Source organism: Bidens hawaiensis, unplaced genomic scaffold, assembly GCF_021521415.1.
Source record: "Bidens hawaiensis isolate Kalapana, Puna unplaced genomic scaffold, B.hawaiensis_p1.1 tig00071074_1, whole genome shotgun sequence".
Taxonomy (NCBI): Eukaryota; Viridiplantae; Streptophyta; class Magnoliopsida; order Asterales; family Asteraceae; genus Bidens; species Bidens hawaiensis.
The window spans coordinates 15,952-33,767 of record NW_027502456.1 but is presented as its reverse complement, the minus strand read 5'-3'; the positions used below and the strand labels follow the sequence as shown (position 1 = coordinate 33,767).

The following is a 17,816-nucleotide window of genomic DNA, read 5'->3' as shown; positions in this document are numbered from 1 at the left end:
TGTAGAACAGAAGGGTAACTAGTGAAGTATGGATATGTATCTACAGATATGTATGTATGTGTATGTATTGTATGGCGTTCGATTAACTAGAACTCACTCAGCGTAGCTGACTTTTAGTATGCCCGCAGGTGAGCTGATTATAGAGTTAGCATGAGGATGACACACGGCATGGATTGAACGGCTGGCATCTGAAGAAAGAAGTAAAGATGTTTTAAATATAAAGTTTTGTGTTATGGTATCAAAGAAAAGATTTAATGTTTTGTAACAAATGATTGATGTTTTATATTCCGCGAAAAGTTTTAATAAACTCTGATTTGAAGAACTGTGTTTATGAGTAAATCCGACGCTAAAGTAGGGTCACCGGGTTCGGGGCCTTACACGATCCATAAGTTACTTATGTGTTGGAACATACACAAAATGACATCAAAGTTCAAATCTAATACATACAAGACCCTAGCGATAGACGTTTATGTACCAATACCCCCCCCCCCCCGGGGGATATTGCCAGGTCTTGTAACCTTCATTTGACAAAGATGAAAGCAATAGACGTATGTACTAACAAAAGGCCATTGAGGAATTGAAGATAGACGTGCACGGGCATCCACGATGAGATCTACCATACAGTGCTATGTGCGGAAAACATAACAGGTGAAAAACATGAAGAACTCCTCTTTAATCTCCTCTATTATTCGTCGATAGCACTGATAGTACAAATGATATGACAGTTACAAGCATAGGTACATCTTCGACCAGATGAACCATAAGGTTCACGGACAAATGAACACAAAGGCCAAACAACCTATATGTAGGCTGATTTGGGACTTATGCAGCGTATAAGTTACATGGCGCATAAGTTATGCGGCGCATAAGTGTTTCTTGGGTTCTAAATGTTAACGTACAATCCAAATCACTAGTTATCAATACCTACAACACAAGACATAAGCACTATACATTATGCACTAACAATTTCCCCCTTGGATATTGCTTGGTCTTGGTGAATCTAAGCAAATAGACATTTCGTTCATCAACAATCTCCCCATTGGATATTGCTGAAATTTTAGGTCAACCAACAACTCAATCATCAAGGCAAAAAAATCCCTTTGAACAATATGCTTTCCCGATCTTTCTTCAAATGATTTGGCATTTAAGACTTTCCCTATTGGCTTAAAGATCAGGTTTTATATCTTTCATGAGTCCACAATCAACAATTTCTTTATTGCTATCTCATTTCAATCTCCCACATACAATCTTCAATAATGAATCACCGTACACACATGAATTAGATATTTGTGCTTGATTCATACGATCTTCAATCAATCAACTAATAATGGATCCAACAAACATATCCCAAATATCCAAATTCATACTATTCTCACAATCCAATCATATGGGAATAACCACATGAACTAATCCCATGTATTCTCTCCAAAATCCAAGTTTGAATCATCAACGTATAAGTATTTGTAGCGTATAAGCGGCAATAACGCATAATTTCAAATTTCAACATATAAGTATGTATGCAGCGCGTAACTTATGCGCCGCATAAGTAAGTTTGAACCAAAAGAACTTACACGGCGTGTAACTACTTATGCATTGACTCTTCAGCGTGTAAGTTATACGGAGAGGAACATACACGACGTGTAAGTTACACGTTGAAGTTATGCGTCGTGTATGTAGTCAAAAAGGTTTTATACGGCGTGTAAGTTATGCTTCCCAAGAATTATGCGCCGTATAAGCTAACTTGAAGGTTTTTAACTAATATTGTGGGGAAAACGAAGATGAAATGATCTGACTTTTGAGTATCTTGTTCAATACCAAGAATATGATAATTTGTGAAGTTGTGATGAGATTTGAACGGCCACATCTTCTGGAATGATCAAATGTGTACAGAAAAGATATGTTTTTGAGCTTTTCTAAGCAGATCATGAGCCAATAGCTCTAATACCAATTAAAAGTCCATTGAGGATCTGAAGATAAACGTGTACGAGCATCCACGACGAGATCTACCATACCATGCTATGTGCGGAAAAATAACAAGGTGAAAAACACGAGGAACTTCTCTTTAATCTCCTATTTTATTCATCGATAGCAATAATAGTACAAATGATATGGCAGTTACAAGCATAGGTACATCTTGGACCAGGTGAACCATAAGGTTCATGGGCAAGATAACAAGTCTTTTATAAAATATAACAATAATAGATGTTACAATCTATCTAAAACATAACAACCAAAATGTAATGTTTTGTGATCATTTTTGTAGTTTTATATGTCTAGGGGCCTTTTTGGGGTGTATCTCAAAAGTAGAATGGGAGTGTTGGTTTGTGGAAGCAAATATGGTACGCACGGATATTATTGTGTTGTACCTTTGTTACGTGTTGTATGATGAGAAGATGCCACCAAGAAAGTAGCATGGATTTTATTGTGTGGCTGAAAGTAGAGAATAAAGGAATTAGTTGATTCTGATTATCAAAGGAGAAAATAATTAAATAGGGTCGGAGCAATTTTGTGACTATACTTAAGCCATCAAAAAAAAAGGTAACATGAATTATATTGCGTGGCTGAAAGTAGAGGATAAATGAATTGCTTGTTTAATAATCAAAGGAAAAAATAATTAAATAAGGACAAAACATATTTGTGTTTGAACTTGATAGTCATAACTATAATCATAACTGCCATCACAAAACTCTTGTTCACACATCTTTAATTATGTCTTCCTTTGATTTTTTTTTTTGAAAATCATAATTGTGCAGTCTACAGCATCTGGTGTCAATTATTTATAAAGTTATATTATACTTGACTTTTTATATGCGCATGTTTCTGTGTGTATAGGTGTGTATGACATACACCATCAAAAACATAGGAGATCTAATAAGTGATTTGAGCACTCTGTACAAGGACTTTGTTTGAAAACTAGCATAAGGTTGGGCGACACTAAACATGATGCCCCATATGAATATATGGAATATGCCCTTAAGGCGTGCCTAGCACAAGGCTCTTTACAAAAGTCACGCATTTAGATGAACCAACAAATGTAATTTATTAATCGGGGAGAAGCTAGGAACAATCATGTTTGTCAAAAACCTGTAACACTCGTTACTCTCCCTCAGATTGAAAGATGACAATCAAATAGCAATACTATACCCACAACTATGAGACACTACCCTGAGGGTGGGCACGACACACAATTCATCCCACCCGAGCTCGAGTGGGTAGGGTGTTCAAAAAACTGAAAACCAGTTTGGAAAACCGAATCCAAATTCAGAATTCAATTTTCCATTTGGTTATAACCGAATTCCTAATTTGACTTTCAGAACCATTGGCGGATGTGATTTTTTCTAATGTGATTGGTTCAATTTATTTGGTTTAAATGAAATAATCAATTAAAATTTTAAAATTGGGACTACATTAATTATTTTGTATATTAACCCTTTTGTCCAATCTTTTTTAAGCACGTGTATTATTTAAAGTCCATATCCATAATCCGTATTAGAACCAGACCAAAATGCTAAATCTCATCAGTCATCACTCATCAACGTGACCCTAGCATCGCTACCAAAATTTTTCACCGTCGTGTTTCTTTAATCGATCGTTGATGCCTGTTGTTTATCTTCATACTTACGGTATGTGATTTTAAACTTGATAGTTTGACTTGTATACTCTTTGCTTGATTATACTTGACTTTTGTTTGAATATTTGATGTCTTATGGAACCAAAACAATTGCCAGGAACACAAATAGAAACTAAATGTATGCAAAATTGTTGCTTTGATTTAATTCGATTAATATGGTTTAAATCGGTTTGTTTGGTTTTAACCGAGACTGGTTAGAATTGAATTCGATTCAATTATCCCATTCTGAATTCGATTAGGTTTGATTTTCAATTAGTGATTAAAAAATCTCATAACTGAACAAATCAAATTGAATAAATCGTTAATCAAATTGATGGACACCCCGATGCATGGGTACTTCCTAACACACTACCCTCTATTTATATGTCACACCCCCCAGCCGAAGGCGGAAACGCCGGGGCATGCGTAGATTGAAATCATGCACATGGTATTAAATGTAAAAACTCCTATTAAAAGAAACCAACGAATTATTCAAATATAATCCAAATGGAAAATATGACATAGCACTTTATTCATTCAACTTCTAAGTATGACTCATGCCTTATATGAAACTTCAAGAATCTTCATAACTTAATTTCCATCACCTGAAAAACTGCGAGAGTGTCAACTAAAAATAGTTGGTGAGAACATAGGTTTTGAAAAAAAAAATAAGTTTTATGTTGAAAACATTACATATGTGTTAAGTTACTTTGTATACTTTAGTGATTACAACCAAACCTTTGACACGTTTAGCGAGTCGTCTAATCCACGATTAGACTATTATGTTTAATGTTTAACGATCGTCGGATTCTGAACACACAGGCCTCTACCCGAGGCCTGAGTGGGCGGGTCGGGCTAATAGATCTATCATCATACTACCACGGGCTTAACAAGTTAATGGTTGTACATGCGATTTAAGTATACACTTTTAATAATCACACAATGAATATCATGAATAAAGCTTGAATCAAATAACATGCAAAACAAATTGATTATGCATGTTTCCACCCCGAAGTATAAAACGTTTAAAAGCATGTAAAAGGGGCTATGAACTCACCTTTCTTGACGGATGAACACGAACGCGAGCAAGAGTTTGTTGAACCGGTTACGGGATGCCCTAGATTAAGTTTGAATTTTAAATTAGTTAGAGTGTCGCATACTAGAATGTTCTAAACCAAGAACATGACCTCCAGCAAGTTGATTCCCAGGTAAGAGTCACAGGTCCAATGGGATTATTTACGCCACTCTTGCCTTAGACAGAACCGTTTGCTTGTCAGATACATACATACCCGATTTATATTCTATTTTTATACTAACTCAAAATGTTTTAGAATAGTTTTGATAAATAATAAAGTACGAGGTTAAACGTGTAATATCATATTGTTTTGGGTGTTTATTGGCATTTAAGAAAGTATAAGGTTTAAAGTGTAAATATTATAATTTAGGATATTTATTGACATTTATGAAAGTATAACGACCAATTATGTAAATATAATTTTTAGTTATGATAACTTTATGAGTTTTTAAAGATCATAAGAATATTCATAGTTGTTCATGGAAAAATTATACTTTGATCCAATATTTTGAGAAAATAATTGCGATCCCTTGGAATAACATGATCATCATAATCCTTTAGAGCAAAAAGTAAGGGTTTTATTAATAATTTATGATGATCATGGTGAGAGTATATGAACAATTATGAAGATTTAAAAGAAAACTTAAGAACATAAGAACAAACTAAAATAAGTTCATAAGAACAAGATCAAAATCAAAGAAATATGAAGAACAACAAAAAAAATATATGTAAAACTTACTTAATTATGCTTAGAGAGAAGAGAGAAAAGAGAAAATGGGATTTGGTGTGAAAAATAATGAGAATGAGGGGGTCTATTTATAATGAAGGGTGGAAGGTTTGAATATGATTCAGATAGAGATAAAACTTGTTTAAAACTTAAGAGATCATCTTAATAATAATAATAATAATAATAGTAATGTGTATAATAATAAGATTAAAACAAATAAGTTATGTGTGTGTGCATTAAAAGTGCACGACACTTTTTTTTAATTTATTTTTTTGTTTTTAAATTAAAAGATTAGATAAACTCACTTAAGGAACAAAGTTAACTAAGAAGGTTCTAGAATGTTCTCTTTTTAAACCACATGATTAATTTAAATACTTGGAATAAAATTTAATAATAACAAAATATTTTGTTACATGCTATAAAATATTAATCTAGGCATTCCGGTTCAACGTGTCATATTAACGATTAAGCACGATTATGATGAAATAAACATAGGATCGTATAATTACATATATAAAGATAATGTTATTCAATAAATAACACATAATTCAACACTAATAAATGTAGACGATGAAATTAATACGAGAACTTTATTAAATACGAGCACAAAAGACTAGGGTTTTTGCAAGAAAAATCCATAGATGTTACATTATAGGTTGGAATTTGGATAAGGTTGGTGTGAGGGTGGACAAAGCAAAACGACGAGTATTGAAATTGGGTAATAGAACCCCACAAAGGCTTGTTTTACATGTCATCTTGTAAGGTCCCGAGCCCGGGTGCCCTACTCTAGCGTTGGATTTACTCATAAACTCAGTTTGTTACAACGGAAGTCTATACAAATTGCAGCGGAAATTTAAACTTTTATAAAATACTTCTAACTCCAACTAGATCTTCAATATGGATAGCCTCGTATGCGCCTCAAACTTGCCACGTCATCAATAATACATGCATGCATACTAAAATTCAGCTACACGCTGAGTGAGTTCTAACGTTCTTTCTTTTCATAAAATTTCGATTTATAATTAAATCACATTTTTTATTCATACAGAAGTTAACATAACACTCGTCTATAATTAGTCCCGTACGTACTTGCTCATAATCGAGCCTTCTATTCTTACTCGTAATCGAACCACATCAAACTAAAAGGATTTGCCATCCTAACTTGTTGCGCGTGCATGAGGCCCGAAGGCTCTATGCACGAACATGCAATCATTCAATCACATCAATATACATATTGTTATTCTACGCAGGTATTTGATAGGACTTGTCACCTACCTTCTTTCTATTCTATCCACTGACTTTTACCCGTACAAATAATATCTATAGCTGGACCATACATTCACACAATGTATATCTATGCATTTAAAATTATCATGCCATGCAACCGTACTACATATATACACATAATTAATAGCTACTGTACTTAGTACCCTTAACTGGACCAGCTATTTATTGTATCCATGACTGGACCGCCTATTCATTGTGTCCATAACTAGACCACCTATTCATTGTGTCCATAACTGGACCAGCTATTCATTGTGTCCATAACTGAACCAGCTATTCATTGTATCCATATATGGACCGCCTATTCATTGTGTCCATAACTGGACCAGCTATTCATTGTGTCCATAACTGGACCATCGTATACATATTATACTAATCAATCAGTTTGTTACATCTATAACCAGACCACATTACTATCACAACACGTGCTCAAAATAGTATAAGCTTTTAGTCCTTTATTGTATTCGTGCCGGTGCTTTCCCGTTCATAGAACTATGTTGTTTCCTTAACTAGAGCATCTGTCTAGAACGTACGTGTCTGCATATCACTCACGACCACTCATGATGTGGACAGGTATAAGGTACTACTACCCCCCTGATTTCCCTATCATGACTTACTCACGTTCATGATACATTCTTAATGTTTATAGTTAAATAAATTACTACTAATATACACGTTTACTTTCTCTTTTAAACATATTTCGTCGTCTTTATCTTCTTTCTTGAGTATGCATACAACCCCAAAACGTTTAAGGAAAAAGGAGGCTAGAACTCACCTGTAGACGATCCCTTTCCGAATTAATAGTAATTCCCTTCTTCAACTGAGCCCGACTAACTGTTAATAACATGCACGTATTAAATCTATATTTGTTTGATCTTTATTCTCCAAAGTTAACAGGGTTAACTTTTTAGTTAACTGAACCGACATGTATTATTCCTTAACCGTTCATATTAATTTAATATACTTTAATCCTTATTTATTATCATCATTTACATATATATTATTCTTGTTTCATTATTAGTTCATATTCTTCACGTGTTTATAAATTAACGTCCTTAAGCGAGTTCGGATTGTGTCGAGTCTATACTTAACTTCATTAATAACTTCATTTCTTTAACGAACGGGCTCTTGTGCTTGGCTCACCTTCAACTCACATTCCTTTATTCGAGTCGGGTTATGGGTCTTTAAACGAGTCGGGTCTCGGGTTCGGGTTTCGTTTACTTTCTTATCCTTATTACTCTTTATTATTATTATTATTTAAATACCCTTTTATCTATTATTATTATTATTATTATTATTATTTAAATACCCTTTTATCTATTATTATTATTATTATTTAAATACCCTTTTATCTATTATTATTATTATTATTATTATTATTATTATTATTATTATTATTAGGAATTTACCTTAATACCTTCCTAACCCTAACTATATAACTACCCACCCCACCCCTTTATCTATCTTCTTCTTCTCTTTGTTCTCTGCCAGACCACAACCCCGCCGCCGGCCCTTCGCGCTTCCGGCGACCTTCACCACGGAGAGTTTAGGGCTGGGTTGGGTTGATTGCTGTCCAATTTAGTTTCACACAAGAATTCGCATGCCCACAGCAATTCGCATGTGCCAATTCGCTTACAAAATTCACATGTCGTGCGAATCGAAGACAATTCGCATGTCGTGCGAATCAAAGACAATTCGCATGCCACGCGAATCGAAAACAGTTCGCACGATGGGTTTTTCAGACCTGGTTCTCTCTTGGTCTGTAACTTGAGCCGCTGGTGACCCACATAAAGAACAGCAAGCGGGTTGGGTCTTTAAGGTCCCGTCGTTGCAGTTTGGGTCCCCCTCGGGTTCTGTGCACGTGTTCCGTTCACCGGAGACCCACCCTCGGCGGAACTCAGGTCCCGTTTCAAGTCGGGTTTTCACCTCAGTTGTTGTTTATGCCATTCGTGTATCTATTTTGTTCATATTTGTATGCGTATGTGTATATACACACATCGGGTTCCTTGGACCAGATCCGGGTTTCGTTGAAGACTCGTGTGTATTATTTATTCTTTTTTGCCACATCCCTTACTATTATTATTATTATTATTATTATTATTATTATTATTATTCTTTGATTGAACTCGTTTATCTTAGTTCGTTTATGTCGATTCGTTTATGTTGGTTTGACTCGGTTACATGTTAATAATGTTAACGAATAAGTGAACGAAATGAATATAATATTTACCTTTTTGGTGATTAGACTAGATCGAGAATGGATGATTGGATTTGGAACGTTTTGTATTCAGGAGGTTTGTGTTTGGGTGAATGGGTGTGTGTAACAATGATTGGAGAATGATGATGGAGTAATGAGGATAAGGAGGGATTTAGGGTTTAAGGGTTTAAATAGGCAAAACCCCAAAGGCTTTTTAGGTCCATAATCATGTTCAAGTTCACTAACCTTTCTACCATATCATTTCCTACATTTGTTATTTAATTAATCTAAACGACATCTCACGACACAATAACTAAAATGAATCCGTAACACTCTATTTACTTATTTATCAAAACGGGGACGTTACACATCTCGTGTTTTGATTCATTTTAGAGACAATACTCATTTGTGTCCCCATGGTTTCTAGGCGAGTGCGCATTTCGCCCCTGAAGTTAAAATGACCCAAGTGAGCCCCCCTGTTTCAAAAAGTGTGCACTTTAAGTCTTTCTTTCTAGCGGCCACTAGTATGTGATGAGTGGGTTAAAGAATGTGATTTTAGCGTTTATAATCGTGTGTTTTAGTTGGTATATCTATCAAACACGGTTACTTTGTTTAGTTTTATGATTACAAATGCTTTCAGCGTAAAGGCATTAATTTGAAGCACTTAGGATGACAAGGAATCAAGTTGTGGATAAAATAAAGCAATCGGGGGTTCGGAATGGTGAGTAAGCATCAATAAAATGAGAGTTTGGTGTTAAGTCCATCGTAAGCTATGGTGGCTTCACTGTAGCTTACGGTGGAGATAGGGATTGTTGTGCTGTAACCTTGTCGTAATCCAGAATCCAACCATTATAAGGGTGAAGTCCACCATAGCTTATGGTGGGCATGGTGTGTAACATCGTTTTTTAAGGATTTTCTTCCATATTTAAGCCCATCTAAAACCCTAGGTCGATTATTCTTCATACCCTATCACACTTAGACAATTTTTAGGCCATTATCCACCATCTTAGCATCCTCCAATCACAACAATCATCCATGCCTTCACCCTTCCAACCAATAATCAAGATTTTTAAGATGCATATGCAAGGCTAAAGCTATCGTAACCATCTCCGGCCGTAGGGTTATGTTTGTAGTTGGAGTTTATTGATTTAGCCATCACTTTGGATTTGGTTAACCATTCGGTTAGTTAAATCTTTATATTTGTTTGTGCGGTTGAGCCGTTTTTCGTAATTGAATGTCTTGAGATTTTATCAGTTAATTGATTTAGGTTATCAACATTTAGGATTGAGTTCTTATCGTCATTGACCTATTTATCTTTAACTATTGAATTAATCACATTCATCAAAATCAAGAACTGGTAATCAATTAAATTATTATTCAGTAATGTCAATCATTCGGATTAAGTTCTGATAATCAGCAGGGCCAAATACATAGGCTTTTGATTATTTATTTAAACAAAGTAATTTCCGAATATGTTTAATTAATTTATCCAATATGCTTCGTGACCTGAAACCTAGGGTTTTGTTATATTTGTCATAACTGTTTACAGATTAAAGTTATTTGTTTTCCAAAGTAGTTCATAATCAAACCACTTTCGAAAGCTTGTTTGACATCGTTTGTCCGCCTATAATTACTATTAGATGATAAACTCGATTAGCATTTTCCACTGATTCCCTGTGGATTTGACGCTTTACTTGTTGTTGCTAGTAAAGGTAATTTTTACAAATAATTTTGATTGACCTTCAATCGATCAGTGGGGGACGTGAAATTACTATATGCCCTTTCAAAAGTTCGTATTGCGTCCCTGTAGTTTTGAAACATTCCGTTCGCATCCATCCATCTTTATCACCTCCACTCCACCTCCATCCACCTCCATCTCCACCTCCACCTCTATCTCTACAACCACTACCATCACCACCACCTCCACCTCCTTCACCACCACCACAATGGGTATTCTCTCTAAATATATTATTTTATAATATAATATTATCCATCAAGTAGAAATATATCTAGATATTTTGGAAAAAGATTCGTGCTTCATGCTCATCAATGTCATCGAAAAAATCAAGAACTCTGGCGTCATACATCGACTTCTTTGTCTGATTCGATAACACTACAACAACAAATTGCAATCAAATTCAAATTCAACTCAAACCATCAACTAAACTAAATCACCTTAACACACCTCCGATTAGCTTCTCCGGCGAGCGATGGCTTGTTCGCGCACTTATTCGGATGCCATTCCTAAATTCAATCAACATTAGCATGAACATTAGCATCAATTCTATTCAAATCAACCCAAATCTAATCGATAATTTCTGAAATCAATTAACCAGAGTGAGTTTCTGGTACACGGAATGAATCTGAGCGTATGAAGCATCACCACCGTGGTGAGTGGTGACCTCTCTCTCTCTCTCTCTCTCTCTCTCTCTCACTCTTGTTTTTCTCTTTGTCATCGAAGGTGGAGCGAAGTCGTTGGAAAAGTGTTGGTGCCTCTTTCTTACTCTCCCGGCGTGGTGATGGTGAAATGGAGACGACGACGGTGGGTTAAGGGGCGCTTGGAGAAAGCGATGGTGGTTGTGACTAAGGGTGCAAATGAGCTGAGCTAGTCGTGAGCAATTTGACGTAGGCTGCCGTGGTCTACTCAAACAATCAATTTTAAATACTTAAATACCTATAACTAGTACGGGTAAGTAAGGTTGTCTTCACAGGAACTCAAGGAAAGTGCTAATTTAATATTACTAAATTAATTATTAAACTAAAGCGGACAGTCGATGTCAAGCAATTTTAGAAAAAGATTAATTAAAACTAAACGATTACTTAAAAACGATTTGTAAACAATATTAATGAAAAATATTCATTCTAGGTTCGATTAATGTGTTCTTCAACTTAATCCAAGATTCACTTATATTGATTGCGTAGTAATTACTAGACCTATTAGTTTGATTGTGATGACAAACGATACCTTAACCGAATTGTTGACACAATTGAACTCGATCTACACAATTACCGATTTAAGTTTTATGAAAACTAATTAAGTGACAATAGTTGATGATTAATAGTTCAATGACACAAGAGACTAACCCTAAGTGTTGATGAACAAAACCAAACAAGTGATGTACTAATCAATAATTGCAAACACAAATTGTTAAACAACCAAGAAACAATTGAACAAGATAAAAGCAATGAACTAAATCAAATTCATAACATTAAGCACAATGAATCTGGTCTTAAGGAGAATTACACAAAACCTTAACCTAGAACGAACACAAAAGTTTAGCCGAACATTGACATATTATGCAAAATACTTATCTTTGATAAACATGCAAACCCGGAAGTAATCGGAGGCCTTGGAATGGTGTAAAATCACCCTAGAACCCCTACTTTGCCTCTGGAAGTCGTAATAGTCCGAATGTGAGGTTAGTGGGTTTATATAGGAAAAAACCTAGATTTTTTCGGTTTTAAGGCAGTTCGCGTTGCGCAAAGTTGTCATGGGCTTCATCTTCGCGTCGCGTGAAGGACAAAATAGTCAGGCTCAGAATTTTGCAACTTCGCGTCACGCGAAGTTGTCTATCAAGCATTTCCGCGTCGCGCGAATATGCAAATTAACCAAAATAATTATTTTCTTCTCTTTACTGCCTCGTGATGCGTGCACCTCCAATCTCTCACTTCTAAATCTTCGTTCCAAGCTCGTAAAGATCCCCGATAAGCTCATTAACTTCCAAGTCCCTGAAAACACATAATAACGCTTGAAGTACCAATGTTCACTCATTTATTTACCTAAATATAACCAATTAATATATAATAATAACTAACTTTTACCCAACCATCACTACTCGAGATCGGCTCGTTAAAAAGCTCGATCGAGCCGAGCTTAATCGAGCCCGAGCCTAAAAATAAGCTCGTTTAATAAACGAGCCCAAGCCCGAGCTTCACTTTTCGAGCTCGAGCCGGCTCACGAGCCTAAACGAGCCTATCATTTATACAATTTTTTTAAAATATATATTTAATAATTATTAATTAATATATATAATGTTATAAAAAATAAATAAAAATAACTAAATAATACATATTATTTTATACATAAAGTTATAATAGAAAAAAATATATAAAAATAATTATAATTATATTAAAAATATTTAATATATAGCAAACGAGCCGAGCCCGAGCCCGAGCCGAGCTCGAGCTTGAAAATCTACTCAGGAGCCGAGCTCGAGCTTTGAAAATAGAGCTCGAAACGAGCCGAGCTCGAGCTCTGTGTAAACTAAACGAGCCGAGCTTGAGCTTTGAGTAAGAATTGGAATTAATCATGAAGGTTCAACTGATTAATTATAAGTAAGAATTGGAATTAATCATGAAGGTTCAACTGATTAATTATAGGTTAAGAAATTCTTCATAATAATAACTTGCATAGCCATATACCAAATTTTTCACTCTAAACTTTAGAAGGATTTTGGAAAAATACAGAAATAATGGAATAGGTATCGATGTTGGGGTAGCAAGAAGAAAGATCCGTACAGATGGAAATGGTTTAGAAATCAAGAGATTTGGTTTATATTTTAGGGATTTTTATCAAAACTAAGCAATTTTGGTAAGTTTTGCGTGTAAGATTGGATGCATAACAACACCGTATTCACTTTCTGCATATTTGTGTCATGTGTGTGTATGTATGTTGTATATAGCCGTATAGGTGTGTATGACGTAAACCATTACTTAATAACGTATTAATATATCCAACACAATCAATACTTAACCAACACGGCTTTGATTATTCCTCCATTAGCTGCCTCCAGCCGAACAAAAATCCAAACAATCACATGTTTTCAAACTATTACTTTTTAAATGTTTGACTTATCAAATAAATTCCCGATTATTCTTTTCATATTTTATTATAACTTATAAGATAATTATTAATCTTCAATTATTAGTTTAGTTTAGTTAATCTTATTATAGCAACATCTAGCATCTGCAAAAGAGCATCTTTAATAGAGTCCATCTAACTTTTAAGGACGATTACCCGATTAATTTTGATTAATTCTGATTAATCGCGATTAGTACTATACCGAGTGAAGGAGGGTAGAATGTTAAAGTTGTAAGGCCCAGTGGCGGAGCCACATACACCACACCGGGTTCGGCCGAACCCGGTCATTTTCCGGTTTCATATATAACTTATAGGTATGATTTAACGAGCGAACCTATTATTTTTCAATGAGTGAACCCAATATCACGAAATCTCTGGAAACATTTCACCGTTCCCCGTCGAAAAAACAAAGACTTGAATTTTAGAGAGAGACAACAATGCCGTGTTCTTTAGCTAGTTTGTCGTCGTTTTTGTTATATATTGGGAATTTGATATAATAGCGATATTGCGTTTTATTTATTTGGCCGAATGACTGCCCGTTAGGCCCGAAAACTTTGATGGCGGAAAAAAATCGAGTACCGAAAAATCCCGAACCCATACGAAAAAATTCCTGGCTCCGTCACTGGTAAGGCCTTTAAACAATTGCATACTCAAATATACAATATACAAATAAAACTCAAGAAACTGTCACATTAATGGCATCATTGGCATGTGTCTAAACAAACATATCTACACACAACATAAAAATTTAAATAAAATGAATAGATATCAAAACAAAACAAACCCATATCACAAAACCATTAAAAAAAGAAAAAACAACTTTTTCATGTATAATATCTCTATACAAATATCAAACTCATCTACCCTCTACAATATCAGATGATGAAATTGACATAGAAGAAGAAATCCCAACTTTAATCTCCCCAAATGTTGGATGTGAATAAACTGATTTTGAATCCGCACTAAGTAGTTCTGCATATTTTGACCACAGATTTTGAGATTTCGCCCTTTCTAATAAGTGAACTTCCATATCTTCCCTTTCACCTTCACCTACTCCATCCTTGTTTTTACCTTCTAAAGCCTTAACAACTTGTCTCATTGTTGGCCTCATTTTTGCATCCGGGTGCGCACACAATACTCCCAAATATAGCACCATTTCGACCTCCTCACGGTCTAGATCACCCCTTAGCCATTAGCTTCTCATCTATAGACTCAAAAAGTTTATCCTTTTGCATTAACTCGGTCACCCAATTGACCAAAGGGATGTTTCCTTCCGTTATGGGTCGTTTTCCACACATAACTTCAAGAATTAGAATCCCAAAACTAAAAACATCCGTTTGTGTTGAGGCTCTGCCTGTTCTGATCACTTCGGGTGCAAGGTACCCTGCGGTTCCCACCACCCGAGTCGTGGTAGCCACTTCACCATGATGGTGCATACGAGCTAACCCAAAATCGCCTAACTTTGCATTCATTTCTTTGTCAAGTAACACATTACTCGACTTTATGTCTCTATGTAACACCTTCGCTTCCCACCCTTCGTGTAGATAGAATATACCATTCGCTACATCTTTCAAGATTTTCATTCTTTCCTCAAAATTCAAGATTCTGTTATCTTTGGATTCAAACAACATTTTGTCCAAACTCCCATTTTCCATATAGTCATAAACCAAGATCAAACTACCTTTTTCTTTCTTACACCATCCTCTTAATCCAACTAAGCTTTTATGTTTTAACCTTCCAAGACTTGAAACCTCGGCCAAGAACTCACGAACACCATCGTTATTGTCATGACTGATTCGTTTAACCGCAATCTCCGTGCCACCAACAACCCTTTTGTAAACCTTCCCATTACCACCAATTCCAATCACATTTTCTTCACTAAAACTCTTTGTTGCCACATCAATTTCTTGAAATGGAATTCGATGAGGCCAATACTCCAATTCCCAATCTTCCATATCCGCTTTCTCTTTCGCTAATCTCCTCTTTCTTCTGATCCAGACAAACCCAACCACACCACAACTCACCACAACAAAGAACACCCCTAAAGTCAACCCTACAATAAACCCTATAGACTTATAAACACACTCACCAGGAAGCACAAAAGAAGGCAATCCTTCAGTAATCAAACGATCACTCAATGAAAAATTAGAGTTGCTAAAGCTCCAACTCAAAATCTTATGACTCTGAGTCAATTGCCCGGTCGAAGCAGTGAATCCCACATACATTGCATCTTCGAAAACATCCGAAAGATTCAATGGAACACTAATCAAACTCCTGGCAGGCTTCCTCACACCGACAGGCGCCATACTCACATTAATCACAAAATCCTTATAATCAATCCACACTTGATAATTCTCCCCACTATTAAGCCTTAAAACCCGAAACCCCCCATCGTCCCAATACCCGGCCTCAGACGAGTTAACCGATGTCAACGAATTGACATCAATCCCAACATGGTTATCGCTAATATCTTGAAACTCTTCGTTCCTAAAGATATCGAACTCGACTCCAAAGACGTGGTTGCTGGAATTGCCATCGACTTGTCGGCTAAACAAGCCGAGGTTTTGAGCTGAGATTGTGTTGTTGATCCCAACACGGGGTGTGAAAATGAAGACAAAGCCGTGTCCGGGGAGGACGTTGCGGGTGGGAGCCATGGCAAAGATGAAAGAGGTTGAGAAGGGTAATATGGATGAAGATGATGAGTTGTTTTTGGTGGGGAGTTTGTGTGGGTAAAGAGCACGGCCGATTTGGCCAGGGGTGGAGTTGGTGAGGGTGAGGGTGTTGGATTGGATGGTGGCGTTGCCGTAGAGGTTGATGGTGGTGGAGTTGAAGGAGTTGATGATGAAGTCCACGGCGGAGGAGGGTGGTGATAGGTGGAGGAGGAGGGTGATGAGGAACAGGAGGTGGTGGTTCATGATGGTGGGATTGAAGGAGAATTGCAGGCGGTGGTGAGCATGGAAATGGAAATGGTGGACTAGGAAGGAAAGGTGGGAGGTGGAAGTTGACCTGTTAATTATTATTATTATTATTATTATTACTGTGTGTATGTGTAGATTGTTCGTGGGTTTTAACTTCAATGATGTCGTACTATACAGTGGTGACTTGTACGGATGTACACATCTACCTGGTCATTCTGTGTGTCTGGTTTTCAAAGCCAAGTTTATAAAGTCTTTCTATATCTTTATTTTATTCTTTTCTCTTAACGAAATGTATAGTTTCATACTGTGTTTGGAGAATTTTTTTTAAGTGGGGGCATATTTAAGGCTTGGTAATTACTTGGGGATTGATTTTTTTTTTAATAAATACGGTAGTGGTGGTAGTAGTAGTAGTTTTTGGTGTATAAGTATTTGGGTTTAGGTGTGTAAGGGAAGTCCACGAATATAAAAGAAATGTCGGATCAGAAGCTTTAACTTGCTTTTAATATTTGCGAATAAGCCTAATGTCATTTGATATTGGGGAATAAAGATGGGTTGGTAAACGTATTCGCTAGTAAAAAGTGCAAATTAAGTTTATTCGCCAATATCAAGTACAAATTTAAGGTTTTCAATCTGACACCATTTTTACATTCTCTGACTATTTTTTACACACCTAAACCTAAATAACTATTCACCAACATCAACTACTACTACCCTATTTGTAATGAAAGAAAAAAAGGTCAACCCCTCAAGTGATTACCAACCTCAAATATACATCACTTTAAAAAAAAATTGTGTTGGACAGTGCTTAAAATGCAATAGCCAATTATTCTCAAACGTAGGTCTAGTCGGGAATATTGTATAAGCCTTTTATTTTATCTTTCACAAACATATTTTTACCACTTCATACTCATTATTTTCAGTTTCCACATGAAACATACTTTTAATATTTATTTGTTTTAATTGTCAACCAAAAAAAAAAGTAAAAAATATAATAGATCACGAGTGGCATCATAGCCAAAAACGGAGCATCAAATGCATGGAGACCTCAACGCCACCCTTCCAATATGCGGGTGCCACATAGGCGAGGGGCGAGCACACATACATGTGTTGGAGAGAGTCTAGTATTCTAGTATCCGACACTTAG

At 35.8% G+C, this 17,816-nt stretch overlaps 1 pseudogene; it reads right to left on the bottom strand.

The window, feature by feature from the left end:
• Positions 1 to 14,587: 14,587 nt before the first annotated feature.
• On the bottom strand, positions 14,588 to 16,828 carry LOC143605754 (L-type lectin-domain containing receptor kinase VII.1-like; annotated as a pseudogene).
• Between the last annotated feature and the right edge of the window lie 988 nt (positions 16,829 to 17,816).